This window comes from Lolium rigidum, chromosome 5 (genome assembly GCF_022539505.1).
Source record: "Lolium rigidum isolate FL_2022 chromosome 5, APGP_CSIRO_Lrig_0.1, whole genome shotgun sequence".
Taxonomy (NCBI): domain Eukaryota; kingdom Viridiplantae; phylum Streptophyta; class Magnoliopsida; order Poales; family Poaceae; genus Lolium; species Lolium rigidum.
The window spans coordinates 43,114,638-43,130,929 of record NC_061512.1 but is presented as its reverse complement, the minus strand read 5'-3'; positions in this window follow the sequence as shown (position 1 = coordinate 43,130,929).

Below are 16,292 nucleotides of genomic sequence, written 5' to 3'. Positions count from 1 at the left end.
AAGTAAAAATCCAGGGGCTCAAAGTGGGCATCAGGGTAAAAATGGCACATATGACCCTAATCACATGTGAGCTCCATTTTGATTCAAATTTGATTGGAATTGAGTTGGCTTGATTTCAAAGGTGTTAATAAGTGTTTAGTAACCATTTACAAGTAATGGTGCAAACCAATTTGGCCTAGATCAAAGATTTGTAAAAATGGCATAGGCCTTATGTGAGGGTGAAGGGGATTTTTAGAATTCCTTTTCTATTTTATTTTTATTTGGCTAAGGGTGATCAAGTGATCATTGCTAGGGTTTTAGAATGGGAGTAACACATAAACAAACATCATGGCAAAAGCACACTCAAATAAATTAATAAGGTGAGCTAATATGCATAGTCCTATATGATGAGAAAAAGTTTTTGTTGGCCCCAAATTTTGGATTTCTTGAATTCTCTCTCTTGTTTATTTTATTGAAACTTGGGATGTTACAAACCCTTCCCCCTTACAAAAGATCTCGTCCCGAGATCTAGAGAAAACTAGGTACTAAAGAGATCTGGGTATTCCTTCTTCATATCTTCCTCGCGTTCCCAAGTTGCTTCTTCTTCGGTGTGATTACTCCATTGTATCTTCAGGAACTTGTTACTTCTGGTGCGGGTGGTCCTGAACGCTTCTTCAAGGATGCGAATAGGCACTTCGCGGTAGGTTAGATCCTTGTTGATATCAATGGCTCTGTGGTCGATGTTCTTGAATACTTCGGTCTTTTCCGGCACTTCTAGGCACTTCCGAAGCAGTGAGATGTGAAACACATTGTGTACGGCGGACATCTCTTCTGGCAGTTCCAACTGATATGAGACTTCTCCTCGGCGACTCAGAATCTTGAATGGTCCGACATATCTAGGGGCGAGCTTTCCTTTGAGTTGGAATCTCTGCATTCCTTTGAGGGGTGAGACTTTGAGATACACAAAATCTCCGATCTCGAATGTCATCTCTCGGCGTCTCTTGTCGGCGTAGCTCTTCTGTCTTGATTGGGCGGTCTTGAGGTACTCGCGGATCTTGTGCACCTTTTCTTCGGCTTCGCGGAGAACATCGGGGCCGAAGACCTGACTATCTCCGACTTCCGACCAGTTCAGAGGGGTACGGCATTTTCTTCCGTACAGGGCTTCAAAGGGGGCCATCTGTAAGCTGGCTTGATAGCTATTGTTGTAGGAGAATTCTGCATACGGTAGGCAGTCTTCCCATTTGGATCCGTACTCTAGCACACAGGCTCTCAGCATATCTTCCGATGATCTGGTTGACTCTCTCGGTCCGTCCGTCGGTCACGTGGGTGATAAGCTGTGCTGAAATTCAGACGGGTTCCTAGTCCTTCATGCACTTTCTGCCAGAATCTTGAGGTGAATTGTGATCCTCTATCTGACACAATTGACTTCGGTGTTCCGTGCAGGCTGACTATTCTGGATATGTATAACTCAGCTAGTTTTGGGCCTTGGTATGTGGTCTTGACAGGGATGAAATGTGCAACCTTGGTTAACCTATCGATGACTACCCAAATGGAGTCATTTCCTCTGCTAGATTTGGGCAGTCCTGTGATAAAGTCCATACCGACAGAATCCCATTTCCACTCAGGAATCTGTAAGGGTTGCAACAGTCCTGCGGGTCGTTGATGTTCTGCTTTGACTCGCTGACAGATATCACACTTGGCGATGTAGCTTCCTATCTCTCGCTTCATTTCGTGCCACCAGAATTGTTCCTTCAGGTCTTGGTACATCTTGGTACCTCCGGGGTGGATTGAATAAAGGGTGTCGTGGGCTTCTTGCAGAATGACTTGTTTCAACTCTGAATCTGACGGTACACATAGGCGTTCGTTGTACCAAAGAACTCCTTCTTCATCTATGGTGAATCCTGGTGCCTTTCCTGCAGCTATCTGACTCTTTATTCCGTCAATGCTGGCATTTCCCTTCTGGGCTTCCTTTATCTGGCTCATCAAAGTGGGTTGGAGCTCAATGCTGGCGAGGAATCCTTCGCTCACTAGCTCTAGTCCGAATTGTTCAAACTCTTGGTACGAGGCTTGGTTGCTCTATTGCGATCATGGAGTTCAACCGACACGGCAGTCTGCTCAAGGCATCCGCTACCACATTGGCCTTGCCGGGGTGGTAGTGAATTTCCATGTCGTAATCCTTGATTAATTCTATCCATCTGCTGCTGTCTCATGTTCAGCTCTTTCTGGGTGAAAATGTACTTCAGGCTCTTGTGATCTGAGTATATCTCGCATCGATTACCCATGAGGTAATGACGCCAAACCTTCAGGGCTAACACTACGGCTGCTAATGCCAAGTCATGAGTTGGGTAGTTCTGTTCATGTTGCTTCAGTTGCCTGGACAGGTAAGATATCACTTTGCCTTCTTGCATCAACACACATCCAAGACCAGTCTTGGATGCATCACAATAGACATCAAATGACTTGGTGACATCGGGCATGATCAATATTGGGGCTGTAGTTAATCTGAGCTTGAGTAGCTGAAAGCTTTCTTCACATTTGTCATTCCAGTCAAATTTCCGGTCCTTCTTCAACAGTTGAGTCATTGGTCTTGTGATGCTTGAAAATCCTTCAACGAATCGGCGGTAATATCCTGCTAATCCCAGAAATGCTCGGACTTCAGTCTGGGTGGTTGGGGCTTTCCATTCCTCAACGGTTTTGATTTTTGCGGGATCTACAGCAATTCCTCCTGCAGACAAGATGTGTCCCAGGAATCCTACTTCTTTCAACCAAAACTCACATTTGCTAAACTTGGCGTACAACTGATGCTGCCTAAGGGTTTCTAGAACCACTTCCAAATGTTGCTCATGTTCTTCTTCTGATTTGGAGTAGATAAGGATGTCGTCGATGAAGACAACGACAAACTTATCCAGGAATTCCATAAAGATCTTATTCATGAGGTTCATGAAATAAGCGGGGGCATTGGTCGGTCCAAAGGACATGACATTGTACTCATACAGTCCATATCTGGTGGTAAAGGCAGTCTTTGGAATATCTGTTGCTCGGATCTTCAGTTGATGGTAACCTGTCCTCAGATCAATCTTTGAGAAAACTTGGGCACCGGTTAGCTGGTCAAACAGATCTTCTATCTTTGGCAAGGGATATTTGTTCTTGATGGTGACATCGTTAAGCTTACGATAATCCGTAACCAAACGAGTGGCACCGTCCTTTTTATCCACAAACAAAACTGGTGATCTCCAAGGTGACGCACTTGGTCGAATCAGACCTTTGTACAGCATATCATCCAGTTGCTTCTTCAGTTCCATCAGTTCTGCGGGGTTCATGCTGTAGGCTCTCTGGGCTATGGGTCCTGTTCCCGGGATTAACTCGATGATAAACTCGATATCCCAATCTGGGGGCATACCGGGTAGATCATCCGGAAACACATCAGGGTATCGACAGACGACCCTGATTTGATCCAGAGTTGGCTTGGCTACACTTTGGTTGCAGGTGAATTTTCTGGGTAGTTTTTCAGATAAGTGTTCTATTATTATTCCGGTGCTACTTGTCATGGTGATGGCCTTCTTGGCGCAGTCTATCAATCCATGATGTTTCGCCATCCAATCCATACCCAGGACTACTTCCAATCCTTTTGTTCCCAGAACAATCAAGTTTGCATAAAAGTCTATTTCATGGATTCTGATGGGTACATCTTTGCAAAATTTTCTAGCTTTAGTTGTTGATCCAGGTATTTGAACTACCATGACATGTTTCAAGCTGATTGGTTGAATCTTACTAGTGCACACAAAATCTTCTGTAACGAACGAATGCGATGCTCCGGAATCAAACAACACTCTTGCTGGTATTGAGTTAACAGAGAACATACCCAGCACCACGTCGAGTGCTTCCTGGGCTTCCTCAGCATTCATGTGGTAGAGGCGACCTCCGCGGTTGTGCGGGTTGTTGGGGGCGAACTTCTTGCCGGTGGAGACACGGCGTTGCTGCTGAGCAGGGGGTGCTGGGTTGCCTGCAAGCTTGGCGAGCCTCTTGGGACACTCATTGGAGTAATGCCCCACTACACCACACTCATAGCAAGTGATGGTGGTCTTGTCCTGCTTGTTCGCGACGGGGATTGCATTGCTCCCGGTCCTTGGTGCGGTGTTGGTGTTGTTGTTGCTGTTGTTGTGGTTGGGGGCTCTCGGCGGAGCGCGGTTGTAGTTGTTGTTGGTGTTGTTGTTGTAGTGGCCTCCTGGCCTGGGGTTTCCTCCACTCCGGTTCTGATAAACCGGACGTGACATCCGTGCATTGGGCTTGTTGGTCCTGAAGCCTCCGCCTGAGTTGGGGCGATACCTTGGGGCATTGCTAGGCCCACTCTGATTCATCATGCGGCGCTTGCGGTTCTCGCTGGCTTGGTGCAGTTTGCCTTCCATTTGGATGGCGGAGTCAACAAGGGCTTCGAGGTCGGCAAAGGGGATGTTGATCAACACAGTCTGCATCTCATCATGCAGTCCGTTCAGGAACCTTTCCTTCCTCTTCTCAGTAGTATCAGTCTCATCCGGGGCGTACCTTGACAGTGTGAGAAACTTGTCGCGGTATTCCACCACGGACATCCGGCCTTGCTTCAGTTCACGGAACTCATCTCTCATCTTCTTTATCAGACCCGGGGCACATGGTACTTGCTGAATTTGAGCTTGAAATCTGCCCAAGTCATGAACTGTCCCGCGTTCATGGCACGGGTGCTTGTCCACCAAGCTCTTGCTGGTCCTGCTAAGTAGTGCGTGGCAAACAGCACTTTCTCATTTTCCTCAACTCCAGCTACTTCTAGATTGTTCTCCATAGTCTGGAGCCAATCATCTCGCATCCGGGGGTTCCTCGGCCTTGCTGAAACTCGGCGGGTTTGTGTTCTGGAGGTTCTTGAGCTTTGATCCTGGGTGATCATGATGGCCTTGATTGTTGTTGACAAGCTGTTGAAGTGCTGCAATGTTGGCTTGCCTTTCAGCTCTTTCTGCTTCCCTATCTTCCAGCATAACTTGCAACATCTGCATCATAGCGTCCTGATTCGTGTTGCGAGTTGGAGGGGCCATCTGAGCATTGAGATTGATCATGAGATAAAAGGGAAATTTTCTATGGCTTGTTTTGTGTTTAAGTTCAAAAGCTTAAAACTTGATGTCTTTTCATGATGATACAAACATACATTCATTCATGACAAACAACACACATTACAAGCTAACACACTAAGGGTTTTAAGAACCCTTCTTCTCCAAGCTACGATACATGGGGCGGGATACAACTCACACCTACGATAGTGCATAAGTGAACTACTCCTCATCTTCATCCACCTCTATGTCAACATGGTCATCTTCTCCAGCGTCGAGGAACTCGTAGTCTTCCTCCTCGGTGTTCTCATCATCCTCAAAGTCATCGTCATCACTCGAGAAGGCACTTCCTTCCTGAATGTCATCTCCATCTTCCTCCATCTTCTTCATCTCGCTCCTCCCGGGCCTTGACGAGTGGCCTCGAGTGCCGCTATCTTCGCGCGGAGGCGGGTGATAGTGGCATCCTTCTTCGCACGCTGCTGGCGGAGAGTCCTGCGGTCATTGGCGAGCATCTTGATGGCGTCTCCTTGCTCGATGATGCGGGCGTGAGTCTGGTTGGCGTACTCACGGGAGTGGTCGAGATCCTGCTGAGTGTGGTACAGCATGAAATCGAGATGCTCCACATGGTGCCTCAGCGCCGGGTGGGATGGCATGTCCATGGGCTCTCCAGCAGAGTTACGCCTCGCGAGGTGGGAAAAGCGAGGGTCCCTGAGCGCCTCCCCGCTCATCCCGCACAGGCGTGCGAGTCCCTCCTGAAGAGCGCGAGCAAGTCCGTCCAGCCAATTGCTCTCCATGAAGGAGAAGAGGATCCTCTCAGAAGTGGGAGGCTCCATCTTGCCCCTCAAGTCAGCGGTGATGATCCACTGCATCTCGCCTCCTGGCTGGTCCGTGATCTGCGATCCGTGGAACTCTGGGTGCGGGCGACCAAGGTGGTCGGACAGGGCGTTGAGGTCCTGCTCGAAGATCAAGCTTCCCCCATTCCCAAGCTGGTAAAACTTCGTGTTCACGGGCTCCATCTGAAAGTGAAGTGAGTGATTAAGTTAGAGAAGTGAACAAGTGTGGCAAAATTTTAGTTATATTTCTAAGGAAGAGCATGACTTCTTGTTTTTCCAAAGAACTCAAAGAGAAGACAAAGACTTAATTTTTCAGAAAATACTTCATTCCTTTTTTTTTGAAACTAACTTTTCAGAACGTCCATTTCTAACTAGGGTCTCCTAAGGTCAAACAATGGCTCTGATACCAACTTGTCAACACCCGGATTTTTAAGTCCGGATGCCTATTATGTCATACATCGCAATCCCAGGAAATTGTTGTTGCGAGGCATAATAGTTAAGTATCCCAGTCATCATTCATTACAAACCATAATGTCTTACAACTTGGAATCACATGATCCATATTACACAAATAGTTGACCTAATGATCAACGAACAAACACAAGTTCATAGCGGAAGCGTAAGATACAAGGACTCTCTAGTCCACAGGCCAACGCTTGACGTTAGAAGCTCCTAGTTGTGGTAGACGTCCTGCTGATCGTCATCCTCGTACTGCTGCTCGGCTTCATATTCTCGCCATTTGAATAGCCAGGGACAAAGCCGTGAGTACTTTAAGTACTCGCAATCTAATACTAAAGTAAGTACTAACATTACTATTGAGAGTGTTCTAAGCTCTAAGTTTATTTGCATAAAGCCAATTTTATTTGATAAACATTTTTGTAAACAACTCCCCAAGTGCTAACTAACTCAAGTGGGAACATTAGTGTCATTCCCACAACTCAGTTGTGATTCAAATTCCAAGTCACCTTTCAAGTTCAAGTTCAAAACACCAGTCACATAGATATAAATTTTGATGACGGAAACAGAATGGCCTTTCCAATTGTCCATATCCGCGGACGCGGCTATTCGAATAGTTCTACACTCTGCAGAGGTTGCACACTTGTGCCACAACATTTGATTACATCCGTCAGGGATAAAACCCCGAATAATCGTAACTCAGTACGCGGATCATCAACCGTTAACCTTTCACTTACACACCCTAGTATAGGCACCTCTCCCCATGAGCTTGGCCTCCCGGTGAAAACCAACTGTTAACCCGGGAACTGCACATGGCTTGGGCCGGACATTCACCTCGTTTCACGTCATTTCTCATCATTTCTTTTGTTGTAGAGGCAGCCTCCAGCCTAACCCCGATGACGCTTGTTTAGAGGGAACCCATACTAAGATACATAAATTTCCAGCTAAGCCTTACCCATAATCAGGTATTGTGGGGGTACTTAATATTGGTAAGGTATCGCATCCAACTCAATCATCAGTTTTTAGCCAAAATCACCAAGTCAAATTTCAGTGTCATATTCACCTTCAAAATCTTTCAATGGAAATGACTCATCATTCCAAGGTTTTCACCATCAATTCACATCAACACCTGTTCCCATCTAGAGTAGTCATTTTTAATTTAGCACTAGCTACTATGTATGAGGGGTGCTAAGTATTTGCTTTGCTTCTAGGCTAAGTTTGATACTCTTGTACTAACCCAATACTAACTAGGTAAATCATAAATCGAAAAGTACTTTGATAAAACAAAGGTAAATAAAGCTTGTAAAGTAAAACTGGGAAATAGGATCATAAGCATAAAGTAAAATGGGGTAATGCTTTGCTCATGGTGAGCTTTGCACTTTGCAAGAGTATTATCTTGCCTTGGTTGGGAAACTGGTCAAAGTGGTCTTCTTCTTCTTGGAAGTAGACCTCCTCCTCCTCCTGGTACTCCTCGGTACTAGCGTCTAAAATACGAATACCGAGTACACAATCATCACACCAAACTAATTTACTAAACTAGGCACAAACATGGTTCACACACTTGAACTAGCATCACATATTACTATTATGTTGGTGGATGTGTTTTTCTTATTAATTAAGAAAAATAATTTCCTCTCATACTAATCTTAAATGTTACTTTGAAATATTCAGAGAAATAATTTCCTCTCATTATCTTATTAAGATTTAATTTCTCTTATGCATAATATGTGACCTAGGTTGACCCAAGTCAACCTCTTCACACTTATCATTTGGAGAAAATGATTTAAATGAGGTGAGCACCTCCTACCATTTAATTCTAGCATATCAAAGATTTAATATCACCAACAATTCCTATGGGACCTAAATAACCAGAGTCTCCACTTCATTTGGAATTGGTGTGGTGACAAGATTTAAATGAGAGAAACTCCCTCATAAGATTTCTTAATAGTTTTGGGACAATACCTTTGACTAGAAATAGCCATAAAGGCATTTAAAACAACTAAACCATGATCATTCAAAGTAGGCATGGCAAATTTTTGTAGAAACAATTAGTATAAGTGAAATTTGAATTATTGGAGGTGGAATTTACTGAAAAGCATTTATGGTTGATTTTTAAGAATTATTATAAGACAGAAAAGTCCCTGCCTTGTTTATTTTGTCGTTTTAATTCTACAATTGATCTAGGGTTCTATCTAGTGGCATTGTGTAGATAATTTCCTAAGGTTTCCAAAAATATAAAGTTTGTAAAATTTGGCCGAGTAGATTTGCCCCTATTGAATTTCAAAGTTTGCATCAGATTAGGGTATTTTTCTAATTTCCAAATTTGAATTCAAACCGTGGGCTCGCGCGGGAAATAACTGGGCTGCAGAGAAAAAGAGAAATGGGCCGGCCCAGTACTGCGTCCAGCGCAGCGGGCCGCCTGACAGCGTGGGGGCCACGCGTCAGTGGGACTTAAAGCCCGAAGCGGTACGGGGAGAGGAGAGCCGTGCGATTAGAAGGAGATCGCACGGTCGAGGGAGGCCTTCGTCTCCGGCGAGAGGGGACTCACTGGCGACGGCGGCAGGGGGTCGGCGAGCTCGTCGGAGCTCCGGCGGTCGTCGGCGATGTGCGCAGCGACGTTGGCGAGGTAGAGGAAGCGCCTGGAAGCGCTTGCGTCTCCAATGGCGGCCTCCTCGCTCCGGCGACTCCGTGTACCGGCGGCGGCGGCGATCTTGCGATTGGAGCAAGTGGGGTGGCTAACCGGGTGAAATTGTGAGGTCGAGGAGAGCTGTGAGGATGAGTGGAAGGTGTTGGCGTGCTCAGTTCAGTGGGAGGGGCTCCCCTTTTATAGCGGCGGGAGGTGGCTGTGGCGCCCGGCTAGGGTCGTCGTCGTCGTTGTCGTTCCAGGGCGGCAAAGAGGCAAGGGATGGGCGCATCGTGTTACTGGTGTCCTGGCAAGGCTGACGCGCTTGATGGTGGGGAAAACGAGGCTCTGAGGCGACGGTGAGCTTGACGGGAGTGTGCGTCACCGTGGCGGAAGCTCGTCGTCGTGGTCGTCGCGCCTGGCGTTCCCGCGGGCCAGTGAGCGTGTCCAGGCGGTCCAGTGAGCCGTCGTGCGTCGACTGGTGCTGAGAGGAGGGTTCGAGGTGACGCGAGGACGCGGGGCGTCGTCACGCTCTGGGGCGTCCAGGGTGAACGCCATGCGCGCTCTGGCGCGGCATGGGCGAGTCCTGGGCGTGTCTGGGCGCTCGTGGGCTGACGCGTGCGAGCTCGGTCTCGGTCAAGGGATGGCATGAGCGTGTCCAGGGAGGTGAGAGGGAGCTGCCGGACATGGTGGTGCATGCTCGGAATCGACTGGGTGAGGAGATGGCATGAGGTGGACATGCCATGCCACGGCATGGCATACTCTGGTCAAAGTGGTCAAGCACAGTGCGGGCAAGTGGGTGAGAGGTGGCAGGGAGGTGAAGGGAAGCTCCATGGGTGCAGTGGAGGCTCAGGCTTGGACTAAGTCTCCACAATTTTCAGTATGGGCACAATTTGATTCCCTGCACACAAGGTGTTTGATAGAATGCCCGCAAGAAATTAATTTTTGAATTTTGAAATTCTTTTTGGTGGGTTGTAATCATATATTAAATGGAGCATTTTGGTGGTGGTGGTGGTCAAAATAGAATTGAGATGCAAAATCACATTTTGCATATGATCTTGCATATGTGAGTTTGTTCCAACTTTACTTGCTTCTCATTTGAAAAAGGTAATGAATTTGGGGTGGTGGTTTTGGGCAAAGTTGAAGTGCTTGATGTTGTCTTGGAGGATGTGCAAAGAGTTGACAAAGTGTAGAAGTGAAAAGTAAAAATCCAGGGGCTCAAAGTGGGCATCAGGGTAAAAATGGCACATATGACCCTAATCACATGTGAGCTCCATTTTGATTCAAATTTGATTGGAATTGAGTTGGCTTGATTTCAAAGGTGTTAATAAGTGTTTAGTAACCATTTACAAGTAATGGTGCAAACCAATTTGGCCTAGATCAAAGATTTGTAAAAATGGCATAGGCCTTATGTGAGGGTGAAGGGGATTTTTAGAATTCCTTTTCTATTTTATTTTTATTTGGCTAAGGGTGATCAAGTGATCATTGCTAGGGTTTTATAATGGGAGTAACACATAAACAAACATCATGGCAAAAGCACACTCAAATAAATTAATAAGGTGAGCTAATATGCATAGTCCTATATGATGAGAAAAAGTTTTTGTTGGCCCCAAATTTTGGATTTCTTGAATTCTCTCTCTTGTTTATTTTATTGAAACTTGGGATGTTACAGTTGTCTATGTTGTCCCGGTATGGATGTCTATGTTGAGAATAATCAAAAGCGAGAAATCCAATGCGAACTTTCTCCTTAGACCTCTGTACAGGCGGCATAGAGGTACCCCTTTGTGACACTTGGTTGAAACATATGTTATGCAATGATAATCCATGTTAATCCAAGCTAATTAGGACAAGGTGCGAGCACTATTGGTATACTATGCATGAGGCTTGCAACTTATAGGATATCTTATACATAACACATATGATTTATTACTACCGTTGACAAAATTGTTTCTATGTTTTCAAAATGAAAAGCTCTAGCACAAAAATAGTAATCCATGCTTCCTCTGCGAAGGGCCATTCTTTTACTTTATGTTGAGTCAGTTTACCTACTTCTTTCTATCTTAGAAGCAAACACTTGTGTCAACTGTGCATTGATTCTTACATGTTTACCTATTGCACTTGTTATATTGCTTTGTGTTGACAATTATCCATGAGATAAACATGTTGAAGTTGAAAGCAACCGCTGAAACTTATATCTTCCTTTGTGTTGCTTCAGAACTTTCTACTAAGAATTTATTGCTTATGAGTAACTCTTATGCAAGTCTTATTGATGCTTGTCTTGAAAGTACTATTCATGAAAAGTCTTTGCTATATGATTCAGTTGTTTACTCATTGTCTTCATCATTGCTTCGAATCGCTGCATTCATCTCATATGCTTTACAATAGTATTGATCAAGATTATGATAGCATGTCACTTCGAAATTATCCTTGTTATCGTTTACCTACTCGAGGGCGAGTAGGAACTAAGCTTGGGGATGCTTAATACGTCTCAAACGTATCTATAATTTCTTATGTTCCATGCTACCTTTATGATGATACTCACATGTTTTATACACATTATATGTCATTATTATGCATTTTCCGAGCACTAACCTATTGACGAGATGCCGAAGAGCCGCTTGTCTGTTTTTCGCTGTTTTTGGTTTCAGTAAATCCTACAAAGGAAATATTCTCGGAATTGGACGAAATCAACGCCCAGGGTCTTATTTTTCCACGAAGCTTCCAGAAGACCGAAAAGATTACGAAGTGGGGCGACGAGGCGCCGCCACGCCAGGGCCGCGCGACCAGGGCTGGGCCCACGCCGCCCTGTTGTGTGGGGCCCTCGTGTCGCCCCTAAACCTACCCTTCCACCTACTTAAAGCCTTCGTCGCGAAACCCCCAGTACCGAGAGCCACGATACGGAAAACCTTCCAGAGACGCCGCCGCCAATCCCATCTCGGGGGATTCAGGGATCGCCTCCGGCACCCTGCCGGAGAGGGGAATCATCTCCCGGAGGGCCTCTTCATCGCCATGATCGCCTCCGGATCGATGTGTGAGTAGTTCACCCCTGGACTATGGGTCCATAGCAGTAGCTAGATGGTTGTCTTCTCCTCATTGTGCTATCATGTTAGATCTTGTGAGCTGCCTATCATGATCAAGATCATCTATTTGTAATGCTACATGTTGTGTTTGTTGGGATCCGATGAATATTGAATACTATGTCAAGTTGATTATCAATCTATCATATATGTTGTTTATGTTCTTGCATGCTCTCCGTTGCTAGTAGAGGCTCTGGCCAAGTTGATACTTGTAACTCCAAGAGGGAGTATTTATGCTCGATAGTGGGTTCATGCCTCCATTGAATCTGGGACGAGTGACGTAAAGTTCTAAGGTTGTGGATGTGCTGTTGCCACTAGGGATAAAACATCGATGCTTTGTCTAAGGATATTTGTGTTGATTACATTACGCATCATACTTAATGCAATTGTCTGTTGTTTGCAACTTAATACTGGAAGGGGTTCGGATGATAACCTGAAAGTGGACTTTTTAGGCATAGATGCATGCTGGATAGCGGTCTATGTACTTTGTCGTAATGCCCTGATTAAATCTCATAGTACTCATCATGATCTAAGTATGTGCATTGTTATGCCTTCTTTATTTGTCAATTGCCCAACTGTAATTTGTTCACCCAACATGCTATTTATCTTATAGGAGAGACACCACTAGTGAACTGTTGACCCCGGTCCATTCTTTACATCTGAAATACAATCTACTGCAATTGTTTTTTACTGTTCTTCGCAAACAAACATCATCTTCCACACTATACGGTTAATCATTTGTTTTCAGCAAGTCGGTGAGATTGACAACCTTACTGTTACGTTGGGGCAAAGTACTTTGATTGTGTTGTGCAGGTTCCACGTTGGCGCCGGAATCCCTGGTGTTGCGCCGCACTACACTCCGTCACCAACGACCTTCACGTGATCCTTGACTCCTACTGGTTCGATAAACCTTGGTTTCATACTGAGAGAAAACTTGCTACTGTACGCATCACACCTTCCTCTTGGGGTTCCCAACGGACGTGTGTTAACTGCACGCATTAGGTACCTAGGGAAAAATGGATTGCAGTGACGACTGATATTAAAGCGGGAAAACTGAAGTTTGCTCCCGATAGAGAGAAAGACTTGCTGACGCTTGTCCTCGGTAATCCTGAAAAGGGAGGACGAACAAGAGGCTTCGGCCCTAGTGTTCCATGGGCGCTTGGGTTTCCGGATGATGCGGAGACTTATAGAAGCCGAGCGAGAGCAAAAAAACGCGAGCTGGAGGTGCAGAATGACCGGATGACTGAGTTCCAATGGTAACTAGACCAGCAGAAGCGGGAGATTATTCAGCAGCAGCAGCGGGAGATTAATGAACTTAAAGGACAGCGCGAGCTAGATAATACTGCCGGCATATCTCAGCGATGAGACAGCAGCGTGGCCGACTCGGAGGCCCCGCCTACACGGATGATAGATGTCGGTCCTGGCAACCCCCTGGATGGAATCAAGGAGCAAACACCTTGTGATCTCCATGAGGTGATCAGGAACATGTCTTTTAAGGTGGCGGTCGGCTATGTCTTACCTGCATTTGTAGCTGAAGGTGAGCCGGCAACATGGCATGGCAATGAGATTCCAGCTGGCTATGCTCGTGTCGGGGTGGATTCAGGTTGTACCGTCGTGGGAGACATTGGAGCTCGAGTTCCCTGGAGGTGATGGGGGGGTTACACTCCGAGAGGTGCTGGGAGAAATCATTCTCTGGGAAAAGAAGAACATCAGGCTGCCAGGCTGGGTAGCCCCTAGTACGAGTCGTCCCAGGTCACCATCACCTCCTCCAGATGATCGCAGGCCACCATCACCTCCTCCAGGTGATCGCAGGCCACCATCACCTCCTCCTACTGATCACATGTCGCCACCATCACCCCATGGGTACGACGTCGACCACGACATCGGTAGTCCATCTCCATCTCCAGCGCCGCCGCCTCCGCCCACTAAGACTCGGAATGCACCCGGCCAGAAGCGTTTCAAGAGTCCTATCCGCAAGATGTCGCCCCTCCCAAGAGTACCAAAGGTTCCTCCCCCCCGTCCTTACGATCGTACTGAAGAGGAAAATGTGGCCATTGTTGCGAAATACAACTATGATCATTTTCATAAGCCAAAACCTCCAGCGCCAGAGCCATACACCGAGAAGCAAAAAGCATATGCTATTTCTTTTCTGAACACACCATCGCAATATGACTTACACGAGAAGAAGGATGACTATACACGCTACCTTGCGAGGGTAATTGATGACAAGGCTAAGGAGAAGAAGGATGACAAGGCTAAGGAGAAGAAGGATGACAAGGCTAAGGAGAAGGATATTGATAGCACGAGCAATCATCATCTAGAAGTGTAGCCGGGAAGAAGTCAAGTTCAACAAGTGCACCCCTCAAGGCCAAGCAAACGACAAAAGGCAAAAAAATAAAGGAAGTTTCCCAGCTCGAAGCACAGCCCAAACAATCGATCCCAGCACTCAAAGTGTTTGATGTTCCCAAGCTGTACCGAGAACATGGTGAAGGTTTCAATATGGAAGAAGCTGCGATGCTAGCGGCTACGATGAACTGTACCGTGGAGGAACAAGTAGCTCCTCAATTTGTCTACGGGGCCGACTTGGTCAGCAGAGAGCGGCTGCTTAAACTGCCAACGCATATGCGAAATTTGCATCAGTGGTACCTTGATGCGTGCAAGGAGAACATAACTTTCATCGTGGCGAAGATCCCATTTGAATATTACTACCGAAAGGAGGAGATCCATATTGAGATGAATGAACTCTGGCAGTTATTCAATTTAGAAGCGCTCGACAAATCTCTCATGAGCTGCTATTGCTTGTAAGTTGTTAACTACATATAAGTTCATTTTCATTCAGTTCATGTTCGTTTTCATTGCATATACTCATTATATCTTATGTGTTCTCTTATGCAGACTGAAGATCAGTGAATGCAAAAGTAATAATATTATCAATATTGGGTTTGTTGACCCAGATAAAGTACATGTTGAAACGGTAAAGCATAAACGCGAAGAAACGGGGGGAAACCTACTAAGGTTTTTGGGGGAGCAACATTTCTGTGATTCAATACTGTTTCCTTACAACTACGAGTGAGAGTCTTAATGATCTTTTATGCACATTCAATTTTTCTTACTCGATGTTAAGTGCAAGCCCTGACGTATATACATAACATGTGCAGCTTCCACTGGATTCTACTAGACATTCAAGTTGAGAGGAGAATAGTTGAAGTAAGGGACCCAATGAGTAGAGGCGTGGACGGGTTCCGCGACTTGCAGAAGTTGCTCCAAGTGTAATTTCCTTCATCGCCGTGCTATATCTTTCGTGAAATATCAATTAATTATCCACTCATTCAATCATTCTTTTGCCTGGCAGGGCTTGGAGAGCTTTCAGGAACCATACTAAGGGTACTTGGGCAGAGAGGCTAACATTTACTCCTGTACCGTGCGCCCAGCAGCCACAAGGGACGAATCTATGTGGATACTACGTTTGCGAGTCCATTCGCAAGTTAACCACAGAGAAGCAGAACAATAATAAATTCAACGTAAGCAATAACATTCACAACTTTATTTATTATCGTCAATATTTCGTTATCAAGATTGATATAGTCATACTCATCTCATTTGCATATATAGGTCGACTACATGCGGGACACACTCCAACCAAAGGAACACCTACTAGGAATTGCGGAGGAAGTGGCGGGACTTTTGGTTAGAGAAGTAATAGACAACAACGGCTTGTTTAGTCCAAATAGACGCTCTCCCTCTCCCACCAAATAGACGGTCTTTAGTCCCGGTAGTCGTGAGCTCCATGTATATATGTAAGGGGAATCTACAAATATGTAAGGGGAATGGACTTTTGTTTGATCGATCTATATGAATGAACATGTACAACTTCTAGTAGCGTACAAATATATGCAACTTTTATTTTCGAATGAAAAAATGAAATAAAAGGGGGGCGGTGGCGGGGGGTGGGGTGCTGCACCCCTCAAACCCTAAAGCAACAGCGTTCTGCGCGCGCCAACGTAGATGACCTTTTGTCGCGGGTGGTAATACAGCCCGCGACAAAAGGGACTGTCCCCTGCGCGCCCCGCGCTGCCACGTGGTGGACTATATGTCGCGGGTGGGAAGCGACCCGCGACAAAAGGGTTGGCCTTTTGTCGCGCCTTCGTTGTCGCGGCTGGCCGCCCGCGACAAAAGGCCCTTACGACCCGCCACAAATGGCCTGTTCTCCACTAGTGTTTCCTTTTCTTTTCAACCTGGTTGTAAACCATAC